This window comes from Macaca fascicularis, chromosome 8, assembly GCF_037993035.2.
Source record: "Macaca fascicularis isolate 582-1 chromosome 8, T2T-MFA8v1.1".
Lineage (NCBI taxonomy): Eukaryota > Metazoa > Chordata > Mammalia > Primates > Cercopithecidae > Macaca > Macaca fascicularis.
Window position 1 is genome coordinate 111,388,802 of NC_088382.1, and position 15,716 is coordinate 111,404,517.

Consider the following 15,716-nt stretch of genomic DNA (forward strand, 5'->3'; position numbering starts at 1 on the left):
GGAGTTTCAGCTTGGGAAGATGAAAAAGCTCTGGAGATGTACAATGGTAATGGCTGCACAACAATGCGAATGTACTTAGTGAACTGAAGCATACACATAAAGATGGCTAAAATGGCAAATTTTATATGCATATTTTACCACAATAAAAAAAGTCCGTTAATTTTAAATCCAGGCATGATATAACATGATTTCAGTGAAAACTTTCTTTTTTTACAGTATTTCAAAATCAGTGCCTTTTAGTTAACCTTTAGCATAACTAAGTTTTGTGCCTTTTGTGACTCTAACAAAATACCCCTCCTGATGGGGATGCTGATGGAACAGTTAATGAACTCTTGGTTCATTAACAGTATAGTCTTGGCTCTAATCCATAGTCTGTTTTGACAGTCTGAGGAGAAAGAGAGTTCTATTTCTAAATAGTAACAGATTGGCCTTTAAAAACTGGAAGTTGGTCAACATTTTTCAAGGTGGGCACAAACAGATCTAATGACAATTTCTTTTACAAAGTAGAATTTGGACCAAATATTGCATCTTTAATGGTTAAATAGCTTCTATTTGTGAAATATATTCTGAATATACATACATACACATATATATATATATACACACACACACACACACACACACATATATATATACCCTGAGAGAGAGAATGGTTTGCTTTAAATACTCCTGGCAGTTGGGTTTGTACAGGAGCTCAGGATTCACCAACGGTTCCCTGACCATTCCCTCCTGAATAGCCAGGAGGTGACAAAAACCACAACATGGGCAATGACCTTTGGGCAAAGGCCTCTGGACACAAAAACCAATTTCCAAACCTTCACAACTGCCAGCAGCAATAGGAAGTGATGTTTTGTAAGTGCAAAACATACCTTTCATTCACCATCAGAGACTGAAATAAATGACTCGACTGGTTTAAAATCTTTATGTGATCAAAGAGTTACAATATACATCGCTGATTCAATTTCTTCTGGTATTGGACCTTAGGGACAGTACTAATCTGTGTGCTGCTGGAGTGAAATTATCATCGATATCAATGCATTACACTTCACTAGAGGGATTAACAGATGCTGTTTTTATTGGCTAACTAGGGATTTATTTTCTATTATTCTTTGTATTGTACATATATATTATATATACTTTTTGCATGTATAATTTATAATATTTTTCTTAAAGATGGCATGCTCTGGTTAAGAACATTCTGATAGTTGCCAGACACATATATTGATGATCAGTATTCAAAGATTTCAGATGTAATGCAATGCACTCACAACTTACGAATAAAATCTCACTAAACACAATTTAACTTTTCATTGGTGACATGATTCAAAGATTGTTCAGAATAATGGTGCAATATCCCAGGGGTTTCAGTGTATATATAATACATATAATATCTATAATTATCTATAATATATATTTATATCAATTTTCATTATATGCTCATTATAGTATAGTTTTATAGAAAATGTTTTAAAGGCTTGACTTGTTCATTTGGTTTGGAACTTATATGAGTATGATTTTGATGAGTAAACAGGTTATATGCTTAAAACTATGAAGTTACACAGCTCTGTCTATGGATATAACCCAGCTAAAGTTAAAATGGCTACTCACACCATACAGAGGGCAAAAGAGAATTCACATTTTTAAAAATTTAAAAAGTTAAAACGTTTCTATGAGAAAAGTGGACAAAAAGGGAACCCCTAACTTAACACATATTCAGGGATTTAAATGAGCTGTGTAAAGAAACAGAGTCACTAAAATATACTCACCCCACTTAACATGTACATCACTTCCCTGCTCCTGGCTTTCCCCAGCTTCCTAGTGTCTATCAGATTGAATCCAGCTTAAGCTGATAAATCCTAGATCCTCCATGGACCCACCATATAGATTATACATTTTTTTCCTTTTCCCAACCATGTTCTTGATTCCAGGTGGAGAAGTGTCCTATTTCTGTCACTAGGATGTCCTCATCATGCTTCTCAATGAAGGATTATCCTTCCACTTTTGCTCCTCATGCCAGATGCTCTCCATCCTTTAGGCCCAACTCAAAACTCACTTCCTCTCCGAAGTCATCTCAATGCCATCTATCCTCTGGGGTTAATCTATTCACTAATCACCTAACGGAGATGGAAAGAGGAGGCACTGTATGTCCAGCATGATACTGGGCACTGCGGGAAGTTGAAGACAGGGTGGAAGACGTAGCTCTGGCCCTCAACTGCAGATGCCATCCAGCCTTCCTAACTAGACTGTCGCCTTTTCAATGACTGGCTGCTCCTATATTACTCTTGTAGTATCCTACTTAGCTGAAACATCTTGGACGAGGTGGGACATATTCTGGTTATTGAAAAGTCTGGGTGATTGCACCACATCTGCCCTGTGTCTATGGTAAGCAAATGAGGAACAACTGGAGAAACCTTAGCAGTCCTTGGACATGAAAGGAATATTTTCATAGGCACTCAACTCTAGGGCTCACTGTACAGAGTTAACAAATGCTGAATAAATAAATGAATGAGAGCCTTCTTAAGGGAAGAGGAGTAAACTATTAGGATGGGGTGAAGTTTAAGTAAGTGAGAAGAGAGTTAGGGCATTGATTTCTCTACAGCAGAAGGGAAAGGGATGCCTCTTTGAGTAAGGACACAAGGACCACATCAAGGATTTCAAATGCTAGATTTGACCGACACACGGATCCACAGGCCAATGGGATAGCTGTCATTTTGGCAACTTTGTTAAGAGGCATAAGATTTTGTTGAATTAGCTAAATTTTACCTGGCTAAGGCGAATACCCTAGCTTTACTACAAACCAGTAGAGCAGAAAAATTGCCCTAGAAGCGTAGGAAATGGGCCAAAAGAGTGTGTCAAAGAGACAACAGGTTCTAACAATAGAAAAGTAGGCAGCAATTTAGACAGAGTAGATATGGGAGAGGGAGACAAAGGTGGACAAGGAGGACTGAGCAATGGTCTAGGACAGATGGTACGAGTACTGCCATCCACACTGCACTCTCCTGCAGGGAGGGACCCAGTCAGTGGGGGCCAATGAGTGAGACCTTGCTAAGGCATGCAGTCTGGCCTCAGTGTAGCCCAGATCCTTTCCTAGAACAAGTAACAGCATTAACATGTAGGACATTGTTCCAAATTTCCAAAAGCTCATTTGCAATTTGTTTGGTAACAGAAACATATTTTCCTCCGGAAATTAGGTTAGGTTAGGCCAAATCGCAAAAGTCTATTTAATAATCCATATGTACCTGAAGTTTAGCCCTCTCCACAGACATTTCAGTCATTTCCAATTACCCCAATGTTCCAGTTACTCTGACTGCCTAAGAAATTACCCCCCACACCCCAAATGTTATGGGCTTAAAACAATAACAACTTTCATTTTGTTCATGAAACTGCAACTTGGGGCAGAGCTCAGCAGGGATGATTCCCTGGCATTGGGAGGGGAAAGGAAGACCTGATGACCGGGCCTGGAGTCATCTGACAGCTTGCCCTCACATGCCTGCCAGTTGATGCTGGATGTTGGCTGAGACTTCAGCAAGAGATGTTGGCTGAAATACCTACTCTTGGCCTCTCTATGTGGTCTGGATTTCCTACAATATGGTGACTGGATTCTAAGGAAAAATGTCAAGAAGTAAAAGAATAGCCAGAGAGAAAAAAATTATATTCTTTTTCTGATCTATCCTTGGAAGTCACCTAGCATTATTTCCACTGTACTCTATCAGTTGGACCAATCATAAGCCCATTTAGGTTCAAAGGGAGGGTCAATAGACTTCACCTCCTGATGGAGAGGAGCAAGATTCTAGAAGAACATGTGACAATGCAGTGGCTCACGCCTATAATCTCAGCCCTTTGGGAAGCCAAGGTAGGCAGGATCTCTTGAGGACAGGAATTCAAGACCAGCCTGGGCAACATAGCGAGACCCCATCTCTATAAAAATAAAAACAAAAAATTAGCTGAGCATGGTGGCATATGCCTATAGTCCTGGCTACTCAAGCAGCTGAGGTGGGAGGATTGCCTGAGCCCAGGTTCGAGGTTACAGTGAGCTATGATTACACCACGGCACTTCAGCCTGGGCAACAGAGTGAAACCCCATCTCTGAAAAAAAATTTTTTTAATGTGGTAATGGATTCAATTGTAAGGTTATTTTTGAATACAATCTGCCACAACATTTAACATTAATTCTGGGGAAAATACAATATGTAATAGTAAGTCCTCACAACATCATTGACAACAAAACCAATTCTTTTTTCTCATTAACATTACAACAAAATGATGTTGAACGAAATGACAGTATTTGAGGCTCTGCTGTATATTCCAAGTTGAAAGGCAATATAGCATAGTGAATAAAGAGCCAGGACTCTGGAGCCAAATGCCTAGAGCTCTATGATATACTTATGTGACACTCAACAATTTAAGCTCTCAGTGCCTCAATTTCCTCATTTATAAAATTGGAATGTTGTTAAAAAAATAGTTATTTTGAAAATAACTTTGAAGACTATCTAGCTTCCTAAATGTTAGCTAATATTATAATACTCTTCCAATTCTGATGGATTCTTCTTGCCTCCTTGGGGGATGGTGGTGGCAGCACTACCAGAAGTAGAAGATTAATAACAACAGTTCACATGATTGAGTACCTAATACCTGTCAGTTTCTATGCCAAGTAAGTTGCCTCAAAAATCCAAGAGGGAGGCCCTAATATTATTCACATAAGAAAACTGTGACTTAAGTAACTTGCCCAGAGTATCACTAGCAAGTGGTAGAAACAGGCCCCTGATCAGTTTAACTAGATAGAAGGAGCCTGAGTCCCTGGAGGACTGTGTGGAGCAGAGCCCTTCTCCCAATCCTGCTTTCTGGGTGACTGAAAAATGAACAATGTTGGATTATACCATTAAGACTGGGGGCTGTTTATTACAGCAGTGACCCTGTCCTGACTGGGTTAGTACAGGGAAGATGGTAGAGATACTTTTGGAAATATCACTAATTTAAAGACTTTTCATAAAATGCAATGGTTTTCATTATTTGCATGAAAGAGGGTATTTGCATAAAAGAAGATATTCTCTAGGTCAGTTGCTACCAGTCTCATTTGTCTTCTGAATTACGGGACAAATAGCCTCTGGCCAACTGGGAATAGGACTGAGCACACCGACCTGGAATCCCTGACATGGATGGGAACAGATTGCTCACAAATGAGGCTGGCTGCTCACCAGCTGCAGAGTGTCTCTTCTGGGGTTTCACTCTGGTGTAAAACCTAATGGTTCCCAGGTTGTTTGTCTGTTTTGTTTGATGTTCTGTTTTGTACTGTTTCCTTTTAAAATTCTCTTTTGGACTGCAGTGGCCAGTGTGGCTGTGGGAAAAAGAACCACAGTTAATGGTACATATCTGGGCAAGTTCTCTATATAGTTAGACTGCATGTTCTGTGATGGAAGGGACCTGCCCTGTCTTGTACCTCATAGCAACTCTGGGGTCTAGCTCAATGCCTGACACCTAGTATGTGCTCAAAATTTGCTGAATGCATGAAAGACTGAATGGTCGAATAAAAGCTCAAGCAAACAAAAGCCAGGTTCCATAAAGGCACTTGGGTTCTCCACGCCAGTGGCATATCTCACTTGAGGATTCCATCAGGGAGGACCTCATATGCCTACTATAATACTGTGAATGCAGTAGTCAGTTAACAAATGTTTGCCAGTTGAGTGACTGTGCTGCACATGATCCACGGTAAGACGTAGGAAGGTATAGGATGGGGAAACTCTTGTGAGATGCTATTTTTGATCTCCATCGCTATTGTAAATATGGTCGTCACAAAGCTGATCATGGTTTCAGTTACATGAATCATATCAAAGTCTGTGGGAGTCACCAGAGCCAAAGAACACAGCAGTTTTCTTGACATTTATCTCTAATAGATAGGGCTTAAATTCATTAAAGCAAACAAAATCCAGAATCATCTTTTAAAAAAATTCATCCTTGCATAAAAGCAATGTGCAACCTTTGGTCTTCCTGCAGTCACTGGGAGAGATTCAGAAAATGTGAAGAATCCTCCCATCAACACAGGTAACAGCTGGAATGTCTTTCAGGTTGGAGATTTCTTTCCTACAAATCAAATATAAAACTGCATTGTGACCTGAGAATATTCTGGTTACTAAATTTTAAAGGGATGCTGTGTCTTTATTTAAAGGCACTTATGAAAATACGTGCAACAAACCCCCTGAAGTTCACCACTGAGATAAAAAGGGCAGACTGTTTTTAGTTTGGCTGCAGTGAATTTCAATATTTATCATATAATTTTTATATCAAAATCTTAGTGAGCATTAACTTTTATGGTATCACTTCTGGAAACAATAAAAAATACTACATTTTGGAATGCTATTTCTAGTGAGATTTCCATCATGAAGCACCAGTTAAATACACGTGGATTTTGTGAAAAATAATGGTACATTCCTTTTTGAAAAGTTTCAAACACCTGGCATTGAGAAGCAAACAGTACAGCCTGGAGTCAGAGATTTTAAACTTTTTCCAAGTTTCTTTATCAAGTTGCTACAGAGACTAAAAGCTCCCAAGACAAGTGTTCTTTTCTAATCCAAAGAAAAAGAAACGTTTGAGAACATCTCTTTCGTAATTCCTTTGAGAACACACAGAGACAAATTGCTAAGCTTCCATTTCAAATGCGAGGGATTTGGATTGAGTTTAAACAACAGCTTGTGCAAAATGTCATAGCTCCCATTCTCTTACGCGGAGACAGTGGGTGTGATGTCATAGAAAGGATGACTCTGGACGTTCTGAACGTAGGAGCTGTGACGGTAGCTGACCAACTGCAAAGTTATGCTGTTGGTTTGGAGAGGAAGATCAGGCACGATTTTCTGCACATTTAAAGAAACATGTAGAATGAGACAATTACTTACATAAGTCACGCTACACAATACTACTAACACCCCTTGTATCGGTCTTAAATATCCAATAAGGCCAATAAGGTTCTGCATTCAGATACTTGGGAAGTGTCTCCACTTCGGCTTAATTTCAAACATGCCTCATCCTAGAGATCTCTGTCAGATAAACCTTTAGGGCTCTCTCTTAAGTATCTGGAATTAACATGACAATTGATCAATTCACACATGTATGTGCTTTACATTAAGCTGGAAAGCCACATACTTTCTTTAATGCTTGCTTCAAATGTTATGAGCACATGAAGTACCTTCTAGAGTATTTCTTCAGCTACAATCTCATATAACATCCAGCATTCTTCATCGAAGTACTACTTGCTTATCTTCTCTGAGTGGATAAAGGCTCTTTTGTAAATAGTTATAGTCTTACTACCGTGGCCCATGGTTTTAACTCGCATAACTTGTACTAACACTATGAGTTTTCCTCTTAACCCCTGTCTAACCAGGCAAGGGTTTCCCAATCCAGGGAACATAAGACCGTTAATGGATCTCAAGGAAGAAAATAAAAGAAAGTTACAGTTTGGCAGCTATACAAACATATTACTCCTTTTCATGCAGAATTTAGAGAACATTGCAAAATTCACACACTCAGAGAATAAATCCGATGCAGTGGACCTGAATGTGGAAATGGGGGGATGGGTTTTGTCCAGTGCTGTTCTATCACCTTTTGGCATCACTAACGTACATATCAATTGACTCGGGGGTGGATAAAATTCAAGAGGGCCTGGGGAACTTGGTTGGGAAAAAATTACATCTTCAGTTTCACTAACCTCAAACTGAAATTTAGTATTTCCTTCAATTAAAATGTAGGCCACAAACCACAGCACCCGTGATATTGTTGCCAAGAGAAATCACAGATATTTTCACCTCATTTTACAGTTGTTGTAGATATCCTGAAATATCTTTTATGCTCACCACTACTTTAAAATTATGGTAGTTATTATAACTGCTGTTAGTTTGTATTATTTAATAATGTGTTACTAACAAAACATGTATCACAATTTTGTAAACTTCAATTGACGTTTTTCAATGAATGAAAGTGGTTTGATTTGTAACCTTGCATACTTTATTTTATGCATGTAAAAGCATAATTCTGAGAAAAGTACATAGGCTTCACCAGGCTGCCAAAGAGGTCCATGGCACCAAAAAGGTTAAGAATGCCCGAAACTATACACAAAATATTTAATAATGCAACAGCCAGGTTTCTAGAGTAACTCATTCCTTGCCAGCATCTTTTGAAGCTGCAACAAACATGACCTTGAAATCAACATAGTCTCAATGCTGTAAATAAATGACTCTGATGAGAGTCTTTTTTTCTCTTATTTTCCCATAGGAAAAGACCTGTAGATTCTAGAGCATCTCTGCTTTCACGGCATAGGTTGTTTTCTTTTAGTGATAAACTTCATCATTGAGATTTTGCCATCAACACTGAATTATTCTCTTATATTTCATACTGCTAAAATGCAGTCTATTTTGAAAGGGCATTGAATACAATTATTATAAGACTTTAATTTAAAACATCGTAGAGACAGCACCAAGAAAATCTCTGCTACCTGGAAAAACTATAATGATAATTCCACATTTCAAGTAAAAGAAGTAAACGTCAAAGTGTACCTCATTGAAGATAGTGCTGTTAAATGACAGTGCTACTGGTCTTATCCGTGCTCAACTGAAATGTTACATATAGATTATCATTTTTCTAGGGGTGTTAAGAACATGGCCTCTGGGTTATTATAATTTTGAGATCAATTAAATGATGAGATTATGTCTCTGTAGATGTGCCTGGAATGAAAGCACGTTAGACTTTTGGAAAATCCTCCATGGAGACTCTGACCAAAAATAGACATGTCAAATGCCAGCAAGTTAATGATTATTCACTCATTGAAAGCTATTCAGAAATTATTGATATACCCACAGTTATTCACTTATTACTGTAGCTAAATTCTGTTCAAAATTTTCACCTCCAAGAGTAAAATAAATGCTATTAGAATTCTGAAACTAATAAGAACATAAAAATTAAAACAATATATTCTTGCACTAAATTAGGGTATAATTCACACACTGTAAATATACAGTATTCATATATACAGTTCAACCAGTTTTTTCTACTACTTAAAATACTAGCTGTATTACATGTAGTGCTCTAAAATTTGCCCCTTTTTCTGTTAAACTTGTAAGATTTAGACACCTGGTTATAAATCTAGACTTCGGCTAACTTCAGTATTACAGATATTCTTTAAATTACAACCTCCAAAACAATTCAAACTGTATGTCATGAAAGAAAATCTGAAATTACTACACTTGGGAAGGAAAGAAACTACAATACGAAGAAAACAATTTGTAGTATATAGTATTATAGGAATAAAGATAAAATTCTTATTAATCACAGTTATCAAATTATTCATTTAAGATCCAGAGCAAATTGTGAGTGATTACTTCTATCTGTGTTTGAGTTAAAGTAGAACGTGTATCAATGACACATTTCGTTTGAGGGCTATTGTTTTCTTCTTTAGGTAATTATGATGATTTTAAAAAGTAACAACAGCTTACATGACTCCTTAGCAAAGCCCATCTCATGCCATTCTCTCCACAGCTGAATTTTCAGGGGAGGATACTGGAAATATGCACTTTGCTCTAACAACCAAAAAGCAATTGCATGCACACATGTAAAAGGTTCCACCCCAACTTCCTTGGCATATTCCCGATTATTTCTCTCTAAACAGGAAGCTGTTGACAATTTTTCCTGGTACTTTCAGAATACCAAAGGTCTTATTTATAAGCAAAATCCCAACTTTTATTTCAGTTATGTTATTTCCCGTGGTTCCTATTGTTGCTAAATATGAATGCTGCAAACAAGATAGAAACCAATTCCAAACTATTTTAGGCTGATTCAGAATTGAGTAGCAATTGTAAAAAGAAAAGTTAGAAACACATTGCAAGGCTATGCTGGAGTTTTTAAACCCAAAACAATACTGAAGGGAGGATTCCTGGAATCCAAGAGAGAATATTTGGCTCAAGCTGCAAAATCCGTACGTCTACATAATGTTATGTTAGCAAGTGTTGAGCTTGCAAGGCGATTATATTTTAACCTACTTCACAGAACATTAATCCAAATTTAACCAAATTCCAGAGAACCTGCCTGAAATTCACAACTAGAAGCTGCTTCACATTTTCCCCTTGGTACAACAATAATTGCTCATGAATACAAACTTGTAGGAGGTAAGAGAGAGGGGAAAACCACAATGAGCTATAAAAACATCTAACTATTGTATATAAAGCAAACTAATTACCTCACTCAGAAGAAGTGCAAGATTTAATTGTCCATGCTCTACAGCCCGTGGAAACAGCAGTAGCAGCAGCAGCAAGGTCCAGCATCCACCAGATTCTCACAAGCCTTTGACTGTGTGGACTCAGCCACAGACTCTGCCTCTAGCTGACGTCAAAGTCCCTGTCACATGGCCAGATGAAAGCCAAGAGATCATTGGTTGTCGTAGCAACCACAGACCGGCTCTGAAATTATTTCAATAGGTCATCTGTCACTGTGGTGTGTGTGTGTGTGTGAGACAGAGAGAGTATGTGTGTACACACACACCATAGAACCATCACGGACAGCTCCCTGACAACCTCAACCCCCGAAGTTGTGACTCCAGCATGCTTACAACTTTCCCCTGCAAGGCTTTGGTGTCTTTTCTCTACAGTTACTTGCAGGAAAATACATGCCACCCTGAAGTTCTCATTTGTTTCACTATCACCAGCATGAAGCATGTCTCTCTCTCTCTTTCTCTATAACAAAAGGAAAGAAACTGAAAAATTCTGGAGTAGTTTTCTTAGCCAATTAAACTTATGTGCAAGCAAATATATAAAAATAGAAGCTCAGGGGGAGGGGCTGGAAGAAAATGTATTTTAAAAACTATATCAGAATCTACATAGATATACTGAGACCATGCTTGTGATGGAAAGAAAAATAAAAAACAGTGGGTGATGGCCCAGAGACAGATGAGACCGTCTAATGATCCTGATACCAAGTAGGATGTAGACATCAGATAACATAAATTCAGGATTCCTGTACTGTAAAATGGATAGGCAAAAATGATGACCAAATGAGTTTCAAAACAGTATTACTTTAAAATAACCGTGTGAGTAAGCTGAAAATTTTGCTTTGGGGCCATATGGGTGGCAAATCCTCCACTCTTGAGTCCTCTCATCCATACCCCTTTGCTGGGACTCAACATTGAGTCAACAGGGGCCAGGTAATGAAAGCCCAGAGTCACAGAATAAAAGGGTTATCTCACATGCTTTCTAACATTAGCTTTCTTTCCTTTAGGACCGCCCTGGCTTACTTTTAACTCTGCACACGTGCCTATTTCCCAGTTAATTCTCCTTCCTAATTAATGGGAAGCCAATTAAACAAAATCAATGAAACTCACAGGAAGGTACTCTGAAAAAGACATTCAGAAAATGCATGCCCAAACAAAGGACAAGGAGTTAAAAGGCAGGGAAGAGGAGACTGCCCTCAAAACTGTAAGGACCTTTACATGCTAGGCTTATAAGGACTTCTATTCTGTTTCTTAAAAAAAATAATAAATAACTAAACAAATAAGAGTAGCTCTGGGGTGCTACAAAATACAAATGGAACCTAAGGCAGCCAGGCAGATTACATTTGTGTCACTGTAAAAGAATGACATTTCTTTAGTAGAATCAGAAATTGCTTCTTTAATAATAAGACTAATGTTCAAGCCGCTTGGTCATAGAACCGTCCTATTCCATCCTCTTTTTCATCTTCCTTTATTTCTGTCCCAACCCCAACTAGGAGAAAAGATAGACGTTTATTTAAAAAGTTATTTTCCTGATGTGATTAGCTGTAGCACTGCAAAACTGAAATCAAACTATAAAGAACTTTCTTCCTTTAATTTCAGACTAATGACAGTTGGGAATTTACCTGTTTGAATGAGGACAATGGAATTCAATGTCTACCTAAAGCCTCACTAGCAGATTTCACCAACAGCCACAATTCATAAACTAACAATTGGTTTCAATTATTGTTCTGCTTTTATGTTCAGAAATGCACATCATAGTAATGAGTAAATGGGAAGAGGCAGAAAAACATACCCTTCTAGCTTTCCTGGGACCCATGTTCTCTGAGCTGCTTAATTTACCATCTCTCTGGCTCTAATCCATGGCTGCCTAATCAACTCTTCCTCCTCTTTATGCAGCTTTAGCGTTTAAGAGAGAAAAACTGCAGTGCCACATTCTGCTAAGAGGTGATGTCTTCTGAAATAAGAAGTTCTCAGTTCTAGAAAAAAAAAATGCCTCAAATTCAGGACTTTAAACGGATTAATTTGAAAATTAGCAAAAAAACAACACTTTTATTTTGACTGGTCTAGCATTTTAAGACTAAATATACTTTATGCTGCCTTGGGCTTCAGCTCATCACTATTTAATATATTCAGTGAACTGGCTGGGCATGGTGGTTCATGCCTGTAATCCCAGCACTTTGGGAGGCTGAGGCTGGTGGATCACAAGGTCAGGAGATCGAGATCATCCTGGCTAACATGGTGAAACCCTGTGTCTACTAAAAATACAAAAAATTAGCCAGGCGTGGTGGCACAGGCCTGTAGTCCCAGCTACTCAGGAGGCTGAGGCAGGAGGATTGCTTGAACCTGGGAGGTGGAGGCTGCAGTGAGCTACGATCATGCCACTGCACTCCAGCCTGGGCGACAGAGTGAGACTTCATCTTGAAAAAAAAAAAAATCCAGTGAACTGACCTTCAAAATGAAAAGTGGGTGCACGTAGTCCTTTTTCTACAACATGCTTCAACCAGAAACTGAAGAGAGAGATTAAGTAATTTGCCTACCTACTCATTTTCCTTTGCAAACTACCTAGGTTTAGAGTTTCCTCTTAGAGTGAAGGAAGCTACCAGTCTTCTGTGAGGTTGAAGGCATGATGATGATCTCTTTGGAGCTCAGATTTCTACCAATTTGGTTAATTAACCCAAATGTATTTGAACGTATCATAGGAAATACATGAGAGCTTTCTCCAATCACAGCTCACTACACTGAAGAGAATATGTGCCATTTTATTTTCTAATTGACAAGTCGTTTTTTTAAAGGTGAAAATGATTCACCAAATTTAAAAATACCCATTCAAAAACAGTTCTGCATCGTATTTTTCACTCTTTGTAAGAATGTCAAGGTTGCCTATTATTAGTTTGACCACTTTGCCAGAAATAACTGGTAAATGCCACTAAATAAGCAGTCTGACCTGGGCTCACACACCTGAACTAACAGGTGGTTTGGGTCATGCAATTCTAACCAGTCTTTTGTCAATGTTTGTAGGTAGGGATGTTGCTGTCTCCTCTGTCTTAACGTTAGTGGGCAGGCCTGGACCTACTGTTTAGAGCTACCGGGTTCAAATTTCTTCTTTTTTATGATTGGACCTTCAGCAAGTTACTTAAGTCCTCTAAGCTGCAGTGCCTACATCTTAAGGTTGTTTGGAGGATAATAAAGTTAATATATTATAAAATTCTGACACCTTGCCACAGGGTAGATGGCTCAAGTGTGTATGTCATTTCTTGTTTATCTGTCTGGCTCTGATAAGCCTACAAAGATCTTCAGGGAAAGGATGAAATCTTATTCATCTGTACAACACTACAGTTAGCACACAGCCCAGAACACAGTGAGTCCTCAATCCATGTTGAATGACTCAACTATGGGGAAATAAATGTTGAAGAGTAGAAAGAAATGGTTCCTTTTTCTTCCTACTAATAGGGAAGAGAGCCTCTCTCCAACCCCCAATCTCAAAAGAAGGCAAAGAAGAAAAAAGAAAGAACAAAAATATTGAGTTATCATAAACTTTTCTAAAACTGCATGGCTCCAAGTAAATCAAACTTAACCCTACTAAATCATAAATATTTATTATGAGTACATGTAAGTTATATGTGGACGTATTTAATGGTTCTTGCTGTTGATGTTGGAAAATCTTTTACACTAACTGACATTAATTGAGTGCTTACTACATGTGGAATATTTTTCTAAGTATTATACATTTATTAAATCATTTACTATAATAACCCTATGAGGCAGGCACTATTGAAGAAACTGAAGAAACTGAAGACAGAGATTAAGTAATTTGCTTACCTACTACATAGCAGAGCCAGGATTTATACTCAAGAAGCTTAGCTCTGTAAAATTTTGGAAATAATTTACATTTGATATGTTTTTAGAAAAAATTGAATTATTTCTCATGTTTATTTTACAATGTAGGTTTGTTTTTATTTTTAAATTTTTTGTGAAAGGGAGAAGGCCAACTTATCTTTTCTTCATCTTGGAACTTGAAAGATCTTAATCTATCTTTGGCCTAAGGAGTTCTATGGCAAGAAAAGAATCTAGTCAGAAAAATTTGAATCAAGGAAAATGGGCAAAGTAAACTAGAGAAAATGTCCTGAATAAAACTATGCCTAAATTATAGTCTTTGCTGAAGCAATGTTTAGAATGCACAGGTTTGGGTGATTTGGGTCATCTGTTTCCCACTATGATGAAGTAGCACGTGTTCAGTACTCTCACTGAAATAACAACAATAGCTAGATTGTTTTTTTATGGCTGGAAGACATCAAAGAGTGGCAGAGGCAGCAAAAATTTTAAGTGCCAGGGTCTCAGATAAAAGGAAAATATATTGAGTGTCTTATTCCATTTGGACTGCTATAACAAAATACCATCAACTAGGTAGCTTATAAACAGAAATGTATGTCTCACAGTTCTGGAGGCTGGGAAGTCCAAGATCAAGGCTCCTACAGATGTGGTCTCTGGTGAGAGCCCATTTCCTGGCTCCTGAATGGCACCTTCAAGCTGAGTCTTCACATGGTAGGATGGGCACACAGGATCAAGATAGCTATTTAGGGCCTCTTTTATAAGGAAATTTATCCCATTTATGAGGGCACTACCCTTATGATCTGATAACCTCCCAAAAGGGCCCACCTTCTAATATCATCACTTTGTGGGTTAGGGTTTCAACACAGGAATTTGGGGAAGACACAAACATTTAGTGAAGCACTGAGATATAGACTCTGCATTTCCCACTGCTTTTCTTCTGAAATTATTGGATGATTCTTAAGTGGTGTGGGGCTTTTAGCATTCTCAGAAGCTGAAGAGATAAAAATTGGAGTACAAATATTTAAAAATATTCAAGACTGGAGGGACTGAGACTGGAGAGAGAGAGAAAAAAATGGAATCACAGAAAAGATATTCCAACAATCTGTACTGTTTTCCCCTTGAAGCATTTCCCAATTCCTAAATGGCATGAGACAAGAGGACAAGAAGTGAAGTATGAAATGCAGCAAAGAGGCTAAAACAGAATGGCAGAGTTTGGCAGTCGTGTAGTACCAGGGAAACCAAAATTACAGTTCATATCCTCCAAGGAGTTGGAACCTGGTAAACCTAAGTTTTCACATCTCAAAACTGAAAGGTTAAGTCCTAGAAGAAATGAAAAACAGGAAATGGAGGAGCCCTCACAAAAGCCAGGATCCACCTTAGAATCATTACACTCCCTAACTGGATCAAGATAATTTGCCCCCTTTCTGACTACCTTCCAAAAAAATCAACCCTCTTTAAAGGAAGATGACATTTTCCAGAACCCCTAAAATTTTTCATACGCCATTTTCAATTCAATCCAAAATCACTAAGCATGCCAGGAAATAGGTCTAACTGACCAAAATCTCTGAGGAGAAAATAGGCAATATAGGTAGACTCATAAGTTATTCATTTTCTGTAGTCATCAGAGAGGGACTTTAAAATA

General features: G+C 38.1%; 1 protein-coding gene across 13 annotated transcripts in view; it reads right to left on the bottom strand.

Moving 5' to 3' along the window:
* The window catches only part of NCALD (neurocalcin delta), a 444,446-nt gene that overhangs the window by 98,253 nt on the left and 330,477 nt on the right, over positions 1-15,716 (bottom strand). Inside the window, exon 1 of one of the 13 annotated variants that reach the window (XM_005563832.4) lies at positions 10,217-10,324. The exons of the other annotated variants lie outside the window; for them this stretch is intronic. The gene's annotated coding sequence lies outside the window, so the exon portion shown is untranslated. Of the gene's footprint in view, positions 1-10,216; positions 10,325-15,716 lie in introns of those variants that run through there. 13 annotated transcript variants of the gene reach the window in all.